This window comes from Macaca nemestrina, chromosome Y (assembly GCF_043159975.1).
Source record: "Macaca nemestrina isolate mMacNem1 chromosome Y, mMacNem.hap1, whole genome shotgun sequence".
Classification (NCBI taxonomy): Eukaryota; Metazoa; Chordata; class Mammalia; order Primates; family Cercopithecidae; genus Macaca; species Macaca nemestrina.
In genome coordinates this window covers 70,001-87,194 of record NC_092146.1, presented here as the reverse complement: position 1 = coordinate 87,194, position 17,194 = coordinate 70,001, and the positions used below count along the sequence as shown (strand labels likewise).

General features: G+C 45.2%; 1 protein-coding gene across 3 annotated transcripts in view; it reads right to left on the bottom strand.

Annotated features, from left to right (window-relative positions):
* LOC112425993 (endoplasmic reticulum membrane-associated RNA degradation protein-like) overlaps nucleotides 1-13,020 on the bottom strand; it is an 82,466-nt gene extending 69,446 nt beyond the window's left edge. The window contains exons 1-2 of one of the 3 annotated variants that reach the window (XR_011618497.1): nucleotides 12,959-13,020; nucleotides 4,162-4,394 (exon numbers count right to left, since the gene is read on the bottom strand). The gene's annotated coding sequence lies outside the window, so the exon portion shown is untranslated. Of the gene's footprint in view, nucleotides 1-4,161; nucleotides 10,753-12,958 lie in introns of those variants that run through there. The other 2 variants (XR_011618499.1, XR_011618496.1) reach the window with 2 other exon arrangements.
* Between the last annotated feature and the right edge of the window lie 4,174 nt (nucleotides 13,021-17,194).

Genomic DNA, 17,194 nt, shown 5'->3' with positions numbered 1-17,194 from the left:
GCAAGTGCCACTCCCACTTATTCTCTGGCTAGTTTTCCACCCACCAGCAACCACACTCCTAAGAATTATCCCTAACGCAGAATCAGCGCCTTGTGCCTTTAGGAAAACCTCTTTCTCTCCAGCTTTGTCCTCCTTCCACAAAAGGTGCCTCTGACTGCCTCACTCGCCGTACCAGGATTTCACTCGGTTACGGAGGAAAATCTGCGTGGGGGTCAGAGGTGGGTGGTCCCTGCATGGGCAGCAGGTCTGTGACATCCTCCGAGGAGCCTGGCCCAGGCCTGCCTCACACGCCAGGACTCTGCCTTCTGGCCCTCGGGCCCCCGAAGCTGCTTTCCCTCCAGGTGTCATGCCCCGGGCAAGAAGGCCGGACAAGGGCCCAGGGCTGCTGTGGGTCAGGAAAGCCTCCTGACACCTCCCACTCCAGGACCCCCCATCAGCATCCCAGCATCTGGACCTGTGTCACCAGCCGCTCCGCCGTACAAGAGAATTGGATTTTCAGCTGGGTGTGCTGCTTCCCTAAACAAAGTAGGGTGTTGTTACTCAGGAAAAAGGAAAAAATTGGCATCTTCTTGGCAACCCCGCGACATCCAGCCACCGGTTCTCACCATCCCAGAGATGTCCATCCAGGGCAGATAGTGTCTTCAACCAAGCGCCACTGAGCCAGAAGTGCAGTAATTAGTACACTTTCACCAGAATCACCCACTCCTTCACCTTTACACCCAAGAAAAACATGTTTGCCAGGCAAATTAGATGTCCAGGAGGTGTAAGGAAACCCCAAGCCTGCTTTAAGCCTCAGACTTTTGAGACCGTTGAGGGCTGTGCGCACAAGAGCAAGGCTGCACCCGAAAGCTCTGCTCCTGCCAGACGTCATGGACAGACCACATGGCTTAGCCACATGGACCCTTCCAGGACTTCACGAGAGGGACCTCCGTGGTACATGCAATGATGTGCACTTCGTTCAGCCTCGAACAGACCACGCCCTCGTTACAGGGTCGGTGGTCCATCTCCTGCCTCAGCCCCCCACCTCACCGAGGGTCTGTGTCTGCATCTGAAAGAACTTTGCTGTTTTACCTGGGTACGAAAATGCAGCATCGCGATGTTTAAAGGTCTTTAAATATCAACACTCCGGGTGCAGTCCTTGTCACTTTAATGCGGTCACTCGATGCAGGCCTCACTCACAACTCTGAGGTAGCTCATACCTTCCCTACCTAACCAAGGAAGAAACGAAGGCATGGAAGGTGCAGCTCCTAAGGAGCAGATTAGGATTCAAACCAGTGATCTTCGTCACATGCTGACCTACCTCTCAGGGTGAGATAAGGTTGAAAATTAACCAGGTAGAACAGCGTTCCATAAATCAGCTGAAAATGGTCCTTGGGGATGGGCCTGTGGTTACTCCCTGAAGAACAAGACCATTAGCCCAAAAATCCACCTGTGTCATACTCAAATGTTTACATATACAATTATTTTTAAAATAACCCAATCAAGCATCTTCACAGTCATTTAGAGCCATAAAGATTGTCTGCTTCGCTGACAATCAACCCAAGACCTCTGTTGGCAAAGGGCACGGTGCCAGGTCCAGAGAAGGTGGGACAGAGACACAAGCAGGAACCTCTCCATCCCTGGGAGCCTCGCTCTGATGGGTCCGTGAGGACACGGTACAGACCGCGTGGCACAGGCAGACGGCAGGCCAGGAGAAGGGGCTGCATTGCCGGGAGGCAGTGCTTTGAGCTCTAATGGATGGAACACTGCTAACCAGTGAAGGTGGAGAGAGGGCACACGTCTGAGAACATGTAGAGGCAGCAAAGCACAGCCAGCCTCGGGGAACCAGAAGCCACAGGGACATCAGGTTGGGTGCTGCTGTCTGCCGGCCACTGGCTGGGGGACTGTACTGGGCCTGGAGGGACATCCCTGACACTCCCCACCAGATGCCAGGGGCACCCCCAGCCCCAGGTGAGAACCACGGATCCCATGGCGAATGAGGCCAGCCTGTGAAAAGTGGGGCTGGGACAGCTCTGTACAGCTTAATAGGAAAGTTGGGTTCTATTTTGTGGGGTTTTGGTCACGCCGATGGCTAGTCACGGCAGTCCGTCAGGAAGTGATTTGAGGACAGACTAGAGAAGGGGCTGCCAAGACCAGCGGAGCATTCACTGCCTGGGTCCAAGGAAAAGGAAATAAAGGCTGGCGATGTCACAGTGGGGGGGAGCACAGAGCGAAGGAACTGGTGGAGACACAGGGCTGGCCCCGCACAGGGCTTTGAGCAGCTACCCGGGGGTCGTCCTATCAATTCTCCTCATGGCCCCAAGAGGCTGCTGTGAGGATCCATTTCCTGAGGACAGAACTGCTCCAGAGCCACACAGCGAGGATCCACAGAACCAAGATCCGGGCCAGCTCCAAAGAGGGTGAACTTGACCCCTCAGCCATGGTCCTAAGACAGGGATCGGAGCCCCCTGGACACACAGACACAGGAACTGCAGGAAGGGGAAACGGATGCCCCGGACCAGTGGCAGGACCCAGGGTTTCAGCCCTCCAGGGCCACTGGGACCAGCCACTGCACAGGTGGACACACGGTGCTTTAACCCGCGCTGGGGGAAGGAGCCCTCACTCTCAGGGTGGAGACCGCAGCTCGATCGGGCCGGCCTCCCTGCTGGGCACAGCCTGAGCCACACAGGATGCTGAGGTGCCCCAACGTTGGGGTGCTCAGAGCCACTCAGCTGAGATCGTGGTGCTTTCTGTAACCACCCTCGTTTCTTTATTGCATAGATCTGGACTCCATCCTTTGCAATGTGTGGGGTTCTAGGAAGAGGCTGGCCAGCCGGGGAAGTGTCCTGGGCTCTGTCCCAGTGATGACGAGCTTGGCTCCCCACAAGGGCGGCCTGTTCACCACAGTGACCCCCGGGGACCACGCCCGCACCCACCTTGCTGAGGATAATTCACTTCTCATCCGTGAAAGAATAAAGCTAGAGTAACTCAATTTCACACTCACTTCCAACTTTAACAACTTGTGTTAGGAAATCAAAGACAAGGACTCTGACCACGTCACAAACCCAGCAAGCAAAATCCGAGACTAACGGAATGATGCCACCTTCGCAGTTCCGAGCTTTACTAGTTGTTTTTCTTTTCTGGTCTGTTTTTCTCTTTTGGTTTAAATAATTAAAGACTCTCGTTGACAAGAAAAAAAATTCTCTATGAAACTAAAAAAAGTGGTTCTAATTAAACATTTAAACATTCTTCCATATGCTTTATAAACAGTTGAAATTACAGCTCTACTTACTGTTAAGTACTTTAACCAAATGAAAGGTTAATTATACAGACTGGCAATTATAAAAAATAAGGCTACATATTCATGGTATCATGAATAATTAATAAGAACCATTTGATTTCATTCAGACCAGGGATTCTGTGCTAATAGGCTCTCAGCTGTCTTGAAATAATGGTGAAATTTTAAAATTACTTTTGTACTTAAACATGTCCCCAAAGTGAAGCACAGCGGCTAACATCCATCATGGTGCCCAGCAGAGCGACCCACCCTACTATGGCCGACACCCTGATTCCCGAGGGCTGCATCCCGGGGCTGTACTAGTGCAGAGAATGTTCAGGAAACAGACCAGGTGGCAGGAGGGGGTCTTGTCCTCAAGGAACCTCATGAGTCTTGCTAGGGGGACAAACAACGAGACAATGAAACCGGCAGCCACGGAATCCCGACAGCGATGCTCAGGCCTCGCCATGCATACCCCCTGGCTGGCACCTCCCTGAGACCCGTCTGGCACAGGCAGTGTCAGGTTCCGGCCCTTGGAGCGCAGGGATGGCAGCGCAGGGCCATCAAAGCGGGTGGCATGCCGACAGCGGCTTCTCCGCAAGAGCTCCTGGCTCTCGGGGAGCTGAGGGCTCCTCAATGGGAATTTCTGGCTGAGCTCCAGGGGAAAGCGGGTGGGAGGCCCGTCTCCTCTGCCCCCATCTCCTCTGCCCCAACCCTGGAAGAGGGTCAGATATCAATGCTAACTCTTGTGCTGACTCAATTAATTCAAACAATTCAGAAAACAAACTTGCTTTAAGTATTAATTTCCTAAAAAGAACTAACATGAGTTCAAATAATTCACATAATTAAAATGATTTTAATTGTTAATTTAATTAAAACATCTCCATTTTCACAGCATCATGTACCTTGGTACTTTCTCCTTATTGCATTTCCCATCTTCCAGGGCAGGTTTCCTTCCACCCAGGGCAGCAGCGACTCTGGTGTCTCGGGTATTCCCAGGCTTCCGTCAGCCCCTGGGGGGCTTACAGTTCTGCAGCGGTCTCCATCCTCATTAATCTGCATAAAAACATCCGTCCGCAGGGATGTCCTGTGGCCCCGTGGCCACATCTGACGTGCAGCTAAACGCTGGGCGTGTCGCCTGGTGAGAGCAGATGACACAACTGTGGGCAAGGTAGCACCTCTGGGCGCTGACACTCTCGATGAGTTTTTTTACAAGACCATTCTTTAATGGGTGAACCCTGACAGGAAACACTAAACATTGTTTTTAACTGTTTTTATATCGAGACAAATCTTTGTCAAACGTTCACTCAATGTTAAATGTCACTTCTCCAGCCAACCCCTTTAAGAATACCTAAAACTTAAGACTGGAATGACGCTTTCAAACACATACTCTACTCATGTATTCCCGGGAGCAGAGAGCAGCTTAATGTTTTCACGATACACAGGCATGAAGTTTGGCGAAGGAATTTTAATATTTTTACCTGAATATTTTAATTAAATCAAAAGATCATTTTCACTCTAATACTCTACTTAGAATGTAATTTTCCATTAAATAAACAGTCAATGTTCAGTAACCCACGTGCTGATAAACTTTTGAAAACTTTAGAAAGTATTAAGTATAATCAAAGATTACCTTTAATTTTCGAGCTGGTAAGAGCCTGTGTCAGGGAACAGAGTTGAGATTGAAGAGATAAAAGCACGATTATTTTCTTAAAGAAAAGCGAAATTCGTAAAAGAGACCACGTGATTATATAAAGAAACACAGAATCCGTTTTCAGAAATGGCAAACATTGACCACAGAACACCAGCGTTGCCCGTGATGAGAGAAACAGTTAAAAGGAAGAATTCACGGTGGCCCAGCATAGATCAGGTGTGGGAGGACAGAGAGGTGATGAAATGATCCTCCTTCTAACTTTCCAGAAAGGCACAAATGGCCAGCACTGTAACTGAGGACCACGCAGGCACCAGTGTGAACTCAGACTCCATGGCCAGCACTGTAACTGGAGACCACATGGGCAACGGTGTGAACTCAGACCCCACGGCCCACACCGTAACTGGAGACCACACGGGCACCAGTGTGAACTCAGACCCGACGGCACCTGCCTGGGCTACTTCAGCCACCACCAGAACCTGTTCTGCAGCTGAACTGGAAGCTGATTCTGGAAGGAACTGAGGAGCATGAGGACGAGATCCTTCTACCTCAAAAGGGATCAATTTTTTAATGATTTATCCTCTGGTAAAGGGCAGAGGTTGGAGATCGAGTTGATAACAATTATGCCTACTAGATGAACACTTTGTAAAAATCCCTGAATGGTGGGATTCAAAGAGCTTCTGCATGAGTGAAGAGCCATCCACATGCTGAAAGAATGGTACATGCCAACTGCTTGGAGACAGACCTCCTAAAACTAAGACCCATCCAAAACTTGTTGTATGTAACTCTTTAGCTGGCTGTTCATTTGTAATATTTAAAATGTCCTTTGTAATAAATCAGCTAAGCAAACTGTTTTCCTGGGTTCTGTGAGCTGCTAAACCCTAGCAAAGCTAACATAAAAAGGAGTTCTTGCCGGGCATGGTGGCTCATGCCTGTAATCCCAGCACTTTGGGAGGCCAAGGCTGGAGGATCACCTGAGGTCAGAAGTTCAAAACCAGCCTGGCCAACATGGGGAAACCCCCTCTCTACTAAAAATATAAAAGTTAGCTGGGCGTGGTGGCAGGCACCTGTAATCCAGGTATTTGGGAAGCTGAGGTACAAGAATCGCTTGAAACTGGGAGGTGGAGGGTGCAGCGAGCCGAGATCACACCACTGCACTCCAGTCTGGGTGACAGAGCAAGAGTCTGCCTTGCGGGGGGTGGCGGGGAAGGAGTTCTTAGGAACCTCCAATTTTTAGCAAAGTCAGACAGAGGTTCTTCACTTTTTAAAAGATTCTTTTTCTTTTTGCTCTTCTGATTGAATAATTTCAAATAACCGGTCTTTGAGTTCACTGGTTATTCCTTCTGCTTGATCAAGTCAGCTCTTGAAACCCTGTATTGATCTAGTTCAGTTACTGTGTTCTTCAGCCCCAGAATCTACATTTCTTTTATTATGGTTTCTCTTTGTTGATATACTCATGTTGTTCATGTATTCTTTTCCAGATTTTACTTGTCTATCAGTGTTGTCTCACAGCTCATTGAGCTCCTTTAAGGCAATTTATCTTTAATTCTTATCAGGAAATTCAGAAACCTCCATTTCTTTTTCTTTTCTTTCTTTTTTTTTTTTTTTTTTTAGCGGAGTTTCACTCTTGTTGTCCAGGCTGTAGTGCAATAGCACAATACCAGCTCTCTGCAACCTCCATCTCCTGGGTTCAAGCAATTCTCCTGCTTCAGCCTCCTGAGTAGCTGGTATTACAGGTGCCCATCACCATGCCCAGCTAGTTTTTTTTCTTGTATTTTTAGTGGAGCTGGGGTTTCACCATGTTGGCAAAGCTGATTTTGAACTCCTGGCCTCAAGTGATCTGTCTACCTCGTCCTCCCAAAGTGCTTTGATTACAAGTGTGAGCCACTGCACCCAGCCAAAAACCTGTATTTCTTTATGGTCAATTATTGTAGATTTATTTTGTTCCTTCAGTAGGGTCACATCTCCTTGATTTTTCAAGGTTGTTCAATATATCCCAGTCTCACAGAGCTGTGCCAGTTGCCATAAGACACCCTGTATTTCTCCTTAGAGCTGTGCAATGATAGCCTGGGATGCTAAATGCATACTTCATTACTCTCCTTTCCTCCACTAGTCTCACATATTCCTCTGGGGGAGAAGTCTAAGGGGTCTGTGCCTTCTACCAGTCTCACAGAACCATGGGGGTCACCATAAACCTCCATACAAGCCTCCTCAAAATTCTCTACCTTGGCTTAGGAGTATGGGAGTCACACTGCAGACAATGGAGGCATAAGAAAGACATCAAAGACCCCTGTGAGCTTCTAAATCTCTGCAGGCATCAGTAAAGATGGGTGCTAGACTGGGAGGCATGCCCATCCTCATGGGCAATCTCAGGATTCTCTAAGTCCTCCAAGGAGCCCAGCAATGGCTTATGTGGGCCTGGGCCACCCTTGCCAGCAGGGAGTAGTACTAAGGATGAGATCCACCAATGGCCACTGCTGAGTTATGCCAAATGAGATGTCCAGACCTCACAGTGCCTAGGAGGACAGATGGCAGAAGCTCAGCCAGGCCACGGAGATTAAAACAGTGCTAGGGGCTTAATGTATGTTTTTAGTGGGTCTGCTACATGTCGAGTTTGGATCTGGAGTCCAGCCTATAATCCTAGCAAAAATTAAACACCAAATATGATATTCAAAAAAGTGTATGTGGCTAAAAACATATGTTGGAAATACACATGACTAGAAACGTCTGGATTCAAAGAGAAATTGCTAATTCCATAAATATGATAGAGGAATTTAATAACAAGATCACACTTACATAAATAATAAATATCAACTCTATATTTATCTGAGTTGTAAAGACTTTTTTTCCCCATCTCAGTACACTAGTGGGTATATGTCACCAGTAAAATCAAAGGAGTATTCCAATTACATTCATGATATTAGTAAGTCTGATAAATAAAAGTAGCCAGAACCATAGAATTGGGGCTACAGCTGTGATCTTCAAGGAAAGTAAAACTTTAAAAACACTCATAAACCAAGATAAAGAAAAATAAAACAGTAGTTACTTGACTTTCCAAATTGTTACAAATGCAGTACATAATAATAAAAGTTAAAAAGTTAAAAGAATTTAATAAATAATAAAATAATGTAAAGAATTAACAGATTTGACAGAAATCAATAATTTAAAAGTTTTGAGAGCAAGATCATGAAACCAAAAAGACTCATGGTGGAAAGAAAAAACACAGGTAAATAAAAGAGACTGTATTTATTTAAAAGTAGTAATTCAAAATCTAAGAAATCAGAACAATTGTATTCTAACATGAATACATGATACATTGATTAATTTCCATGAAAATAGAGTTAAAACTTTCCCTCAGTAATCAGCAGAAAAAATCTGATTAGCTAATTTTAATGTTTAAGTTATACATCAGAGTTCATGTCAAATCACTTCTACCTCCTTTGTAATGTAAATGCTTTTGAAGGAGAAAAATAAGCCTGTCCTCATTAGTTTATTATGCTAATCAAAATGAACATAAATGCAACAATAACTAGAATTTTAACCAACAATTTTCATTAATTATATTTGCAAAAATCATCAATACACTTTTAGCCATTTGGCTATTTATTTTGGTCACCTGGCCATCACTGGTATGGTTAAATAATACCAGAGCATTGTAAAGTGGAGTTAATTGCAATAATAAAAGGATAATTCCATACTAGAAAACGTATTACTTTCACATATTAATTTTAAAGATTAAAAACAATCACATCAACTGATGTTTGAAAAAACACTTTCAAATAATTTAAATCTTTAAAAATAATTTAAAATCTTTAAAAATCATATCGAATTGTGAGGACTAATTATTCTTAATCAATAAAATCTAAACTATATATTGAAGAGTTAACAAAAGAACCATTTCCACTTAAGGTAAGGCTGGAATAAGGAAGCTGGCTGGGACTGATGCCATTCACCACTGCACATGATGCCTGAGGTGGGACCAAAACAAGACGGAAAAGGAGAGGGACTACAAAAATGGAGTCAAAGACATGAGACTGTAGTTATTCTCAGATGATGTGACTGTAAACTTGAAAAAGTAGAATCCATTCTAATTATCAATACTAATAAGAACATTTAAAAAGTGGGCAAAACTATTCTGAATAAGCTGAAATCAGTATTTCCTGTTTAGTAACATTAATCTTTAAACAAAGCAAACACACAAAATCAGTCTCTACTTACAATAGCAAAATATTATGAGGAACATTTGAAATAAATTTGTAGGCCCATGTAAAGAAATTTTAAAACTTAATGAGGACATTGAAATGACATGAATATAGCCTGAAAATAATATTATTAGATTGGAGGACACAGTGACATAAAACCCCGGTGACTGCAGACTCAGGGCAACCTAGACTTAAAAGTCACATGTAGTCTTTCACATGTAAAAAATGAGAATTAGTCTAGAAGCCAATTTTGTCTAAATTTTGATTTTTGGTGAGGATATAGTCAAAATAGTTGTGAAAAGAAAAAAATAAAGATGTCAAATTTCATGTAAATCTATGTTAGTTGGAAATTTAAAATAAGTCATGTAAATATTCATAATATTAAACAATATCATAAGTGGACTCAATAAAACATAATATTTTATCATATAAAATAGGTCCTGCCTTCCTGAGGAAAACATAAAGTCAAACGGCATGAAGGAAGGATTTTGGTTTCGCTACAGAAACATAATAAGACACCTAAGTGTGTATTTGTGTGTGTGTACATACAATTAAACTACAAAATATAAAATAGCATCTAAAATACATCAAAAATGAGTCACGCAGAAAAATTCATTTTACACATACATCTATAAAATAATAAAATGTATTCAGCCTCACAATTACTTTGTGAACTGGAAATAATAATGAATTGTCATTTTATCCAAATCTACAAAAAACATACATACAGTATCAAGTTCTGGTTAAAGTAGTAGATGAACTTTATGTGGTAGTTAAGAGTATCTACAGTTTGTGGGCTGCATCTTGCTATATTACAATATAAAATGTACCATTTATTTACTCTGCGATCAAACCCCCAAGTTACCCAAGTGGAGGAACCCTCAGACATTTGCAGATAAGTCAGTGTGCTAGTAAGCAGCGTTCTTTACAAATCTATGAACATCAAGGTCTCCTTGGAACAGACGTGCTGTGAACAATTTCTAAAATACCCTCCTGTTAGACACTTACGTTGATTCCATTCTTAAAGCAATTACTGAATAAACAAACTCCATCGTGTGGATGAAATGCTACTTTAATTTGTCATAGTTATCATTTTCTAAAGTCTTCCTTCTAATCCAAATCATTAATATTTTGAGGCTAGATCAATACTGATTCATTGTTTTAAGCTTCAAATGCATTATACAATTGGGCAGAACAAATTTCCTCTCATTAATCTTCTTTTCCAGGATTTCTCAGGTATTCCCAACATTAATTCACTACTAATATGCACAGTGTTTCTAATCATGGTCAACAAGATCTGACAGTGCATCATCCCTAAACGATCCATACTTGCCTCACTGACATTATGTGGCCCACTTCCACACCATGTCTGGGTGTGAAGGCCTTCCCATATGATCCCCCGAATGGAACTTCACAAGTTAGAAATCACTGGGTCACAGTGTGATACTGTGAAGATGGGATGAAGTTAAGGGAAGGCTATGAGTGAGTTAGGAAATGTGTTAGGCAGGGTCAGATATTACGAAATCCTAAAAACAACATTTAAGGAGGGAGATGACAAAACAATCAGTGAATAATATGACTTTTTCCAGTGAAAATGTCATATCTAATTGTTCTCCATTTTTCTTCTCTGAGCTTCTTTCTAAGGCAAGTTGTCTTGAGAAGTCCCTGCTGAATGTTAAGAACATGCATTTCAGGACTTCCCATCGACATACCCTCTTTCTTTACCACAACCACATATATGGGGGCATAACTCAACATGTGAAAAAGACAGTCTTCTGCTTTTCACTGAACCTCCAGGAATTCGGGACAATAAACTTCTACCTGGAGACCAACAGGTGAGTTTTTCTGCCCCTTCCTTCATAACACCCTTCTTCCCTAGTAAAGTCCACACACATCCTTACATGGCAGCTGTGGGTATATGAACTGGTCTGATCCCTTTTAGTCACAGAGCCTGAAGTATCTGCTAGTACCTGCTGAACACAGAGTCATGGGTGTGAATGGGCAATGCTTTTTCTTTCTCTGGTTCCTGCTGAAGTCTCTGCTAGTACCTGCTGAGCACAGGGTCATGGGTGAGAATGGGCAATGCTTTTTCTTTCTCCGGTTCCTGAGCTTCCCAAGCTCTCTCTCACTTCTGGATCCTGAATACCCAAATCTTATTGCCCTTTCTCCTCCAAGCTTCCTTCCCGGAACCAACAGCTCCTCCTCATTAGAAAGACACCTTTGTTCTGTGCTTACTTTAAAAAGTCTTGCTCTTTCCCTATCCACTGCCTTATGTCACTATGTGTATGTCTTGGGGCAGGTGGAAAGGTGAACAGAAGCCAGTAGACAGTAACCAGCACCAGCTTAATAGGAATGACATGATCTGGATGGGACAGTGGCAGTTTTCCCTTAACATCCCTGCCCCCTAAAGATTTGAGATCAAATTTCACACTCTTAAGTAACAGCAATTTGTCTTTCACGGTTTTAATCATTGACTAAAAGCATTTGTCTTTTCCAGAACATCACATTAAGCCATCCAAAAATATAAAAATTAAAAAGATGTAATTATTGGCAATAAAAAACATAAAAGGTGAGCTTTCGAAATATCTTTGAGCAATTTATTCATTATGAACACATGGAATCTGTTGGAACAAAGTTTTAGGACAATTCAGCCCATCCTTCAATAATTGCAGAAAACAGCACAAAGAAAACTTGATATTTATACTTAGTTGGAAATTTTATCCTACAGTCATTAAATACAGAGATCATATAAAGGAATAGAGGAAGATGTTGAAAACTAAACTAACTCAAATCATCAATATTCTTACAAAGTGCACACTGAATTAATGTAAAAGTATTTACCAAACAAAAAGTATTTTCAATACATAATTAAGACTGAAAAGTATTGAGGCCTCATAAACTGAACCTGATACAACAAATTTAAAAGAGAAACTAATTTGGAAATCAGAAAATCATCTAAGGAATTTGAGAATTAGGCTTCTGTTGCCCCCTCTGCTACTGACGGTCAGGGCCCCCTCATTGTATTCTGTCCTCCACATCTCTGCTGATTCCCGTTTTGTCTATTTCCATTTACCCCACTACTACTTGCTCAGGTCACTCTCCTTCATTCTCAGTGTTTGTTCAAATTCCTCACACCCATCCACTTCCCATCTAAATTTCCCTCCCCTTTTGTCCCTCACTGGCCCTACCTCCCTCTTCTCTTGTTTTCTCCTCATGATCCTGCCCCACCTCGACATCCACAGCGATGCAGTGAAGAAGCCCCTGCCAAGGAAGAGCCCACTTCTCAGTGGGGCACCGGGAAGGTCACCGCTAGTGGGAGGTGACTGTCAGAAGGACGCGGGCTGTCACAGGATTGGGCAGGTCCCTTACCCCAGGCCCGGACTCAGCGTCCTGTCTGAAGCGGTCACCCCGAAGCGGGGGGTTTGCGGAGACGTAGGGCCTGGCGGAGGGAAGGATGGGGAGGCATCTCAGGGAGGACTGGCGTCTGCCAAATCCCAGGGCTGCCCTGAGCTGCCAAGAGGGGCAAGGGTGGGGACGACGGGAGACAAGCCACGTGCCGAATGGGGACCTGACGCGGCGCGCGATAGGATGGGCGAACGGTGAAGAGAACTAGGGTCGAAGGGTCTGGGACAGGGGCGACCTCAGTGACGGAACCGGACACAGACGCAGATCTGGCAGCTGAGCGACAGGCTTCGGAGCATTTCAGGGCGTCGCGGGGCTCCCCGCCGACAGTGGGGCTGTTGCCGAGCCTGTGACGTCCGTGGAGACCCACAGACCCCGGGTATGGAGGATGGCGCAGGAAGGGGACTGCGTGGCTGGGTTTGGCCACAAAAAGCGGAGGGCACTCACCCGAGCGGACCTTGGCTCCGGAGAATCCGTTTCCGGGTCAACAAAAAACGCCGCGCGAAGGGCGGGGCCAGTACGTGCCGGGCGGGGAGGGGTGAGGCAGACAAAAAGGCGGGGCCGGGCCGGGGCGGGGTCTCGGGCCGGGGCAGGGCGCATTCTGAGTTCCCGCACGCGCTGCTTGCTTTTCCGACCCTGCCAGTTTTTCCCCTGGGCTGAGAGCGCGTGTCTGCGTCCGGTTCTGTTTGAGTGCGTTCAGTGCACCGTGGGGGCGCGCTGCTTCCAACTTCCTGTTAGGTAAGAGGCGCGTGAGCCTCTTGTGCTGGGGGCGGTGCTGCTGCCTAGTCGGCGCCCGGCGGGGACGCGAGTCCGTACGTGCCGGCGGGAGCGAGAGGGGGTGGGGACCCTCGCGATCCCGCACTCCGCCTCTGGGTAGCAGCCTCCCCGGCCCCACACGGTGTGACGCGCGCTAGGGCTCCGCGTTAGCGTGGAGTCAGAGGCGTAGCAGTCGTCGGGCCCAGGGCCGGAGGGGCCTGGACCGGGCAGGGTCTTGCCCTGGACACCGCGCCGGCCGCTGCTCCGCACGGGTTCATTGCGTTCCTATTTTCAACCTGTCCTGCACCGCATCTGAGATGATTTATAAATTCGGTACCTTTGGGACAGGCGTGGATGATCTCCCATAATTTGCTTCCGTTATTAATTTCTAAATGTATTGTAATACCACTATCTAAAAGTATTTTTTATTTGAAATATATTTTTATATATATACATGCATATATTTATTTCTGAATCTTGTTTCCAGTACGTATAATGAGGCTTGTAAAGTGGATACTGTTCAGGAGATAGGTGGATTTTGCTTTTAAGTAGTAAAGACTTAATTGGTGACTATTACTGGGGCTATTTGATAAAGATGTCTTTTTTTTTTTTTAATGAACATTAAAAACAGTAAGATTGGATTTCTGGATTTCATTATCTTGATTTATATCTTAATTTGTGAAAAATGTAAGTTAACTCATTTTTATTTCCTTTGCAGAATCTGAAGTTTGTGCTACCGATGATTATTTCCAAAAAAGGCACACTTCTGGTTTTCCCAGAACTAATGCTATCTTTTCCATCTTTTGAGTTTACTTGATATTAATGTTTGACCTCAAATCATGTTACATTTTGGAAGAAAACTTTCTCTTAGCCAATGGAACATAAACCACCCTGGAGTTCATATAAAGGAGGCGTTAAATGCCTCTGATAGTGTCATGTGTTAAAACTCATGACCAAACCCAAGGTCACATAGTTTTCTGTGTTTTATTCTAGAATTTGTATAGTTTTGTCACCAGAAAAGGGATCTTGTCCCAGACCCCAAGAATGGGTTTTTGGATCTCACATTGGAAAGAATTTATGGCGAATCACAGAGTATAGTGAAGTTAAGGTAGTTTATTAGCGACTACTCAACTACATAGCAGGGCGTCCTCAGAAAGCAAGAGGAGGAATGCACCTGTTTTAAAAAAATTATTTTTTGAGGCGGAGTTTCACTCCTGTCACAATGGCATGATCTCGGCTCACTGCAGCCTCTGCTTCCTTGGTTCAAGGTTTCTCCTGCCTCAGCCTCCCAAGTAGCTGGGATTACAGGCGCGTGCCAACACATCCGGCTAATTTTTTGTATTTTTGGTAGAAACTGGGTTTCACATGTTGGTCAGGCTGGTCTGGAACTCCTGGTCTCAAGTGATCTTCCCGCTTCAGCCTTCCAAAGTGCTGGGATAACAGGCATGTGACACCGCGCCCGGGCTTAATGTTTGTTTATATAGGTTATTATAAATAGTGTTGTCTTTTATAAAGGCTTGTGATCAGTTTGTGACAGGCTATTAATATTGTTACTTGTCTATGTTACTGTGGATTTTAACAAGAATTTATGAGTGTATTATTACCTTTAAAGTAAAACTTATTTTTAAACTAAGAATGCTTTTTTGTTCTTAAAGTCCTGGTACATTTTTATAAGTTTTATGTCTTTATTTATTAACTTGTTCCCGCAACCATAAATATTTTATAACCAAAAGTACTCAACCCCCTAAATATATAATCCAACAAATTTAACTTGTGTGTGTGTGAGGCAGGGTCTCACTCTGTCGCCTAGGCTGGAGTGGAGTGGTGTGATCATGGTGGGCTAACTGCAGCCTCAAACTCCTGAGCTCAAGCAATCCTCCCGCCTCAGCGTCCCGGGTAGCCGGGACTACAGGTACGTGCCACCATGCCAGCTAATTTGTGTGTTTTTTGTAGACATAGGGTTCTCACAATTTGCCCAAGCTAGTCTTGAACTCCTGATCTCAAGTGATCTGCCGGCCTTGGCCTTCCAGAGTGCTGGGATTACAGATATGAGCCACTGCGCCCTGCCCAGATTTAACTTTTTTAAAACCTTTTTTTAAAATAAAGTCACTGTGGTTAAGAGGCCTCTGACAGTTTCGCGTTTTAAGTCTGAGGACTATGTTGAGTAAATTTTTGCATAAGTTGTAAAATGTGCATTCATGTTGATTTTATTTCCTATGGTTTCCAATTAATTGTGCCTTCTGCATTTTTAGAAATTCACGGGCTAGTGGGCTCTGTGTCAGTTTGCATTTCTAGAACGATAGCGCCAAACACTCCATGCTGTCTTTAAGTGGTGCAGCGGGATGGGTAGCAGCGGGCACGGGGCTGCCGACAGCGCAGTGAGCTCTAGGGCGCTGCAGTGCCCCTGGCCGCCAGCAGAGTGCGCGCGAGCCCGGCTTTTCTGAGCCCTGAGGCGGCCGCGTGCTACCTCCTCGCCTGAGTCCTGCGAGAGCGGGAGTCGCGTTCTCCTCAGCACATACTGGGATACGCCCCTCGCTTTGGGACACCTCGAGCTCGCGTCCGTGGTGAATAAAATCCTTCCTTTTTCAGCCTTGTCAGCTGAGGGGCAGAGACCCTTCCTGTGGAAAATTAGAAACCAAAAGCCCCTGTGAATCCAGCACACTTGAGGTTCGTTCTCTGCACCCAAGGCGAGGCGGCCACGGAGCCAAGCCACGGTCTCGGAACAGAAATGTAGCCTCAGGAAAGCAACTGGAACACCCACCACAGTGATAATAACCCCCGTAGTACTAATAACACTCCATCTGTGATGCTGGTGTTAGCACCCGTTGTATACAGAGATCACACCGTCAGGGTAACGTGACAGCTGCTGTCCAGATCCGACCCTAGGAATGCGGATGTGTCCCTCAGAGTGCACGTAACGCCCAGAATGCGGGGATGAAATCGTGTGCCTAACGCCACACCTGTCACACTTATATAACCCCCGGAACACGCATCTGTCCCTCCGAGCACACACGTAACCACTGGAATGCCCGTGACACCGTCAGACTAATGCCACACCCGTCACACTCATATAACCCCAGGAACATGCATGTATCCCTGAGAGCTTACGTCCTGTCCAGGATGCGGCCATGGCCTTTGCAGCCCACAGGAGAGCGTCTGCAGCTCCCAGGATGGGACCCTCTGGCTCTTGCTGGGGCGCTGGGTTGACAACCTCTGCCGGACTGGGTTTGGGCTAGATTTGGCCTGTCATGAAACTTCATGTTGTTGTCTGTGCCTTACTGACGTGGTATTGACACAGTTGATTTAAGAAGCAGTTTACTTCCCAATAATGTCATACTTCTGGGAAACTTGCAACAGCAGTTAGTATGCCTTCTCTTTTCTCTCCAATTCCCCAGTCGTTATTGCTGTGCCAGATTTGCAGCTTCACAAAGAATACCTCCCTGTGTTTCACCAAAAGCAGGAACAGTCCTCCAGATGATCCCCACATAACCCCAAATTAGGAAATATACGGTCTCTATGTGAAAGTCCAGTCCGCAGACCTATTTCACTTCATTGCCTGCCCCAGCTGGGAGAAAAATGTGTTTTCATGTGGGCCCAATTTCTTTTTCGGGAACTGTTCATGAGACTCAGTTTTCTGGGGTTTTTTTTGTTTTTTTTTTTAAGACAGAGACTCACTCTGTCATCCAGGCTGGCATGCAGTGGTGCCATCTTGGCTCATTGCAACCTCCGCCTCCCTTGTTCCAAGAGATTCTCCTGCCTCAGCTTCTGGAGTAGCTGTAATTACAGGCATCTACCACCACGCCCGGCTAATTTTGTGTATTTTTAGTAAAGATGTGATTTCACCATGTTGGCCAGGCTGGTCTTTAACTCCTGACCTCAGGTGATCCACTCGCCTCAGCATCCCAGAGTGCTGGGATTACAGGTGTG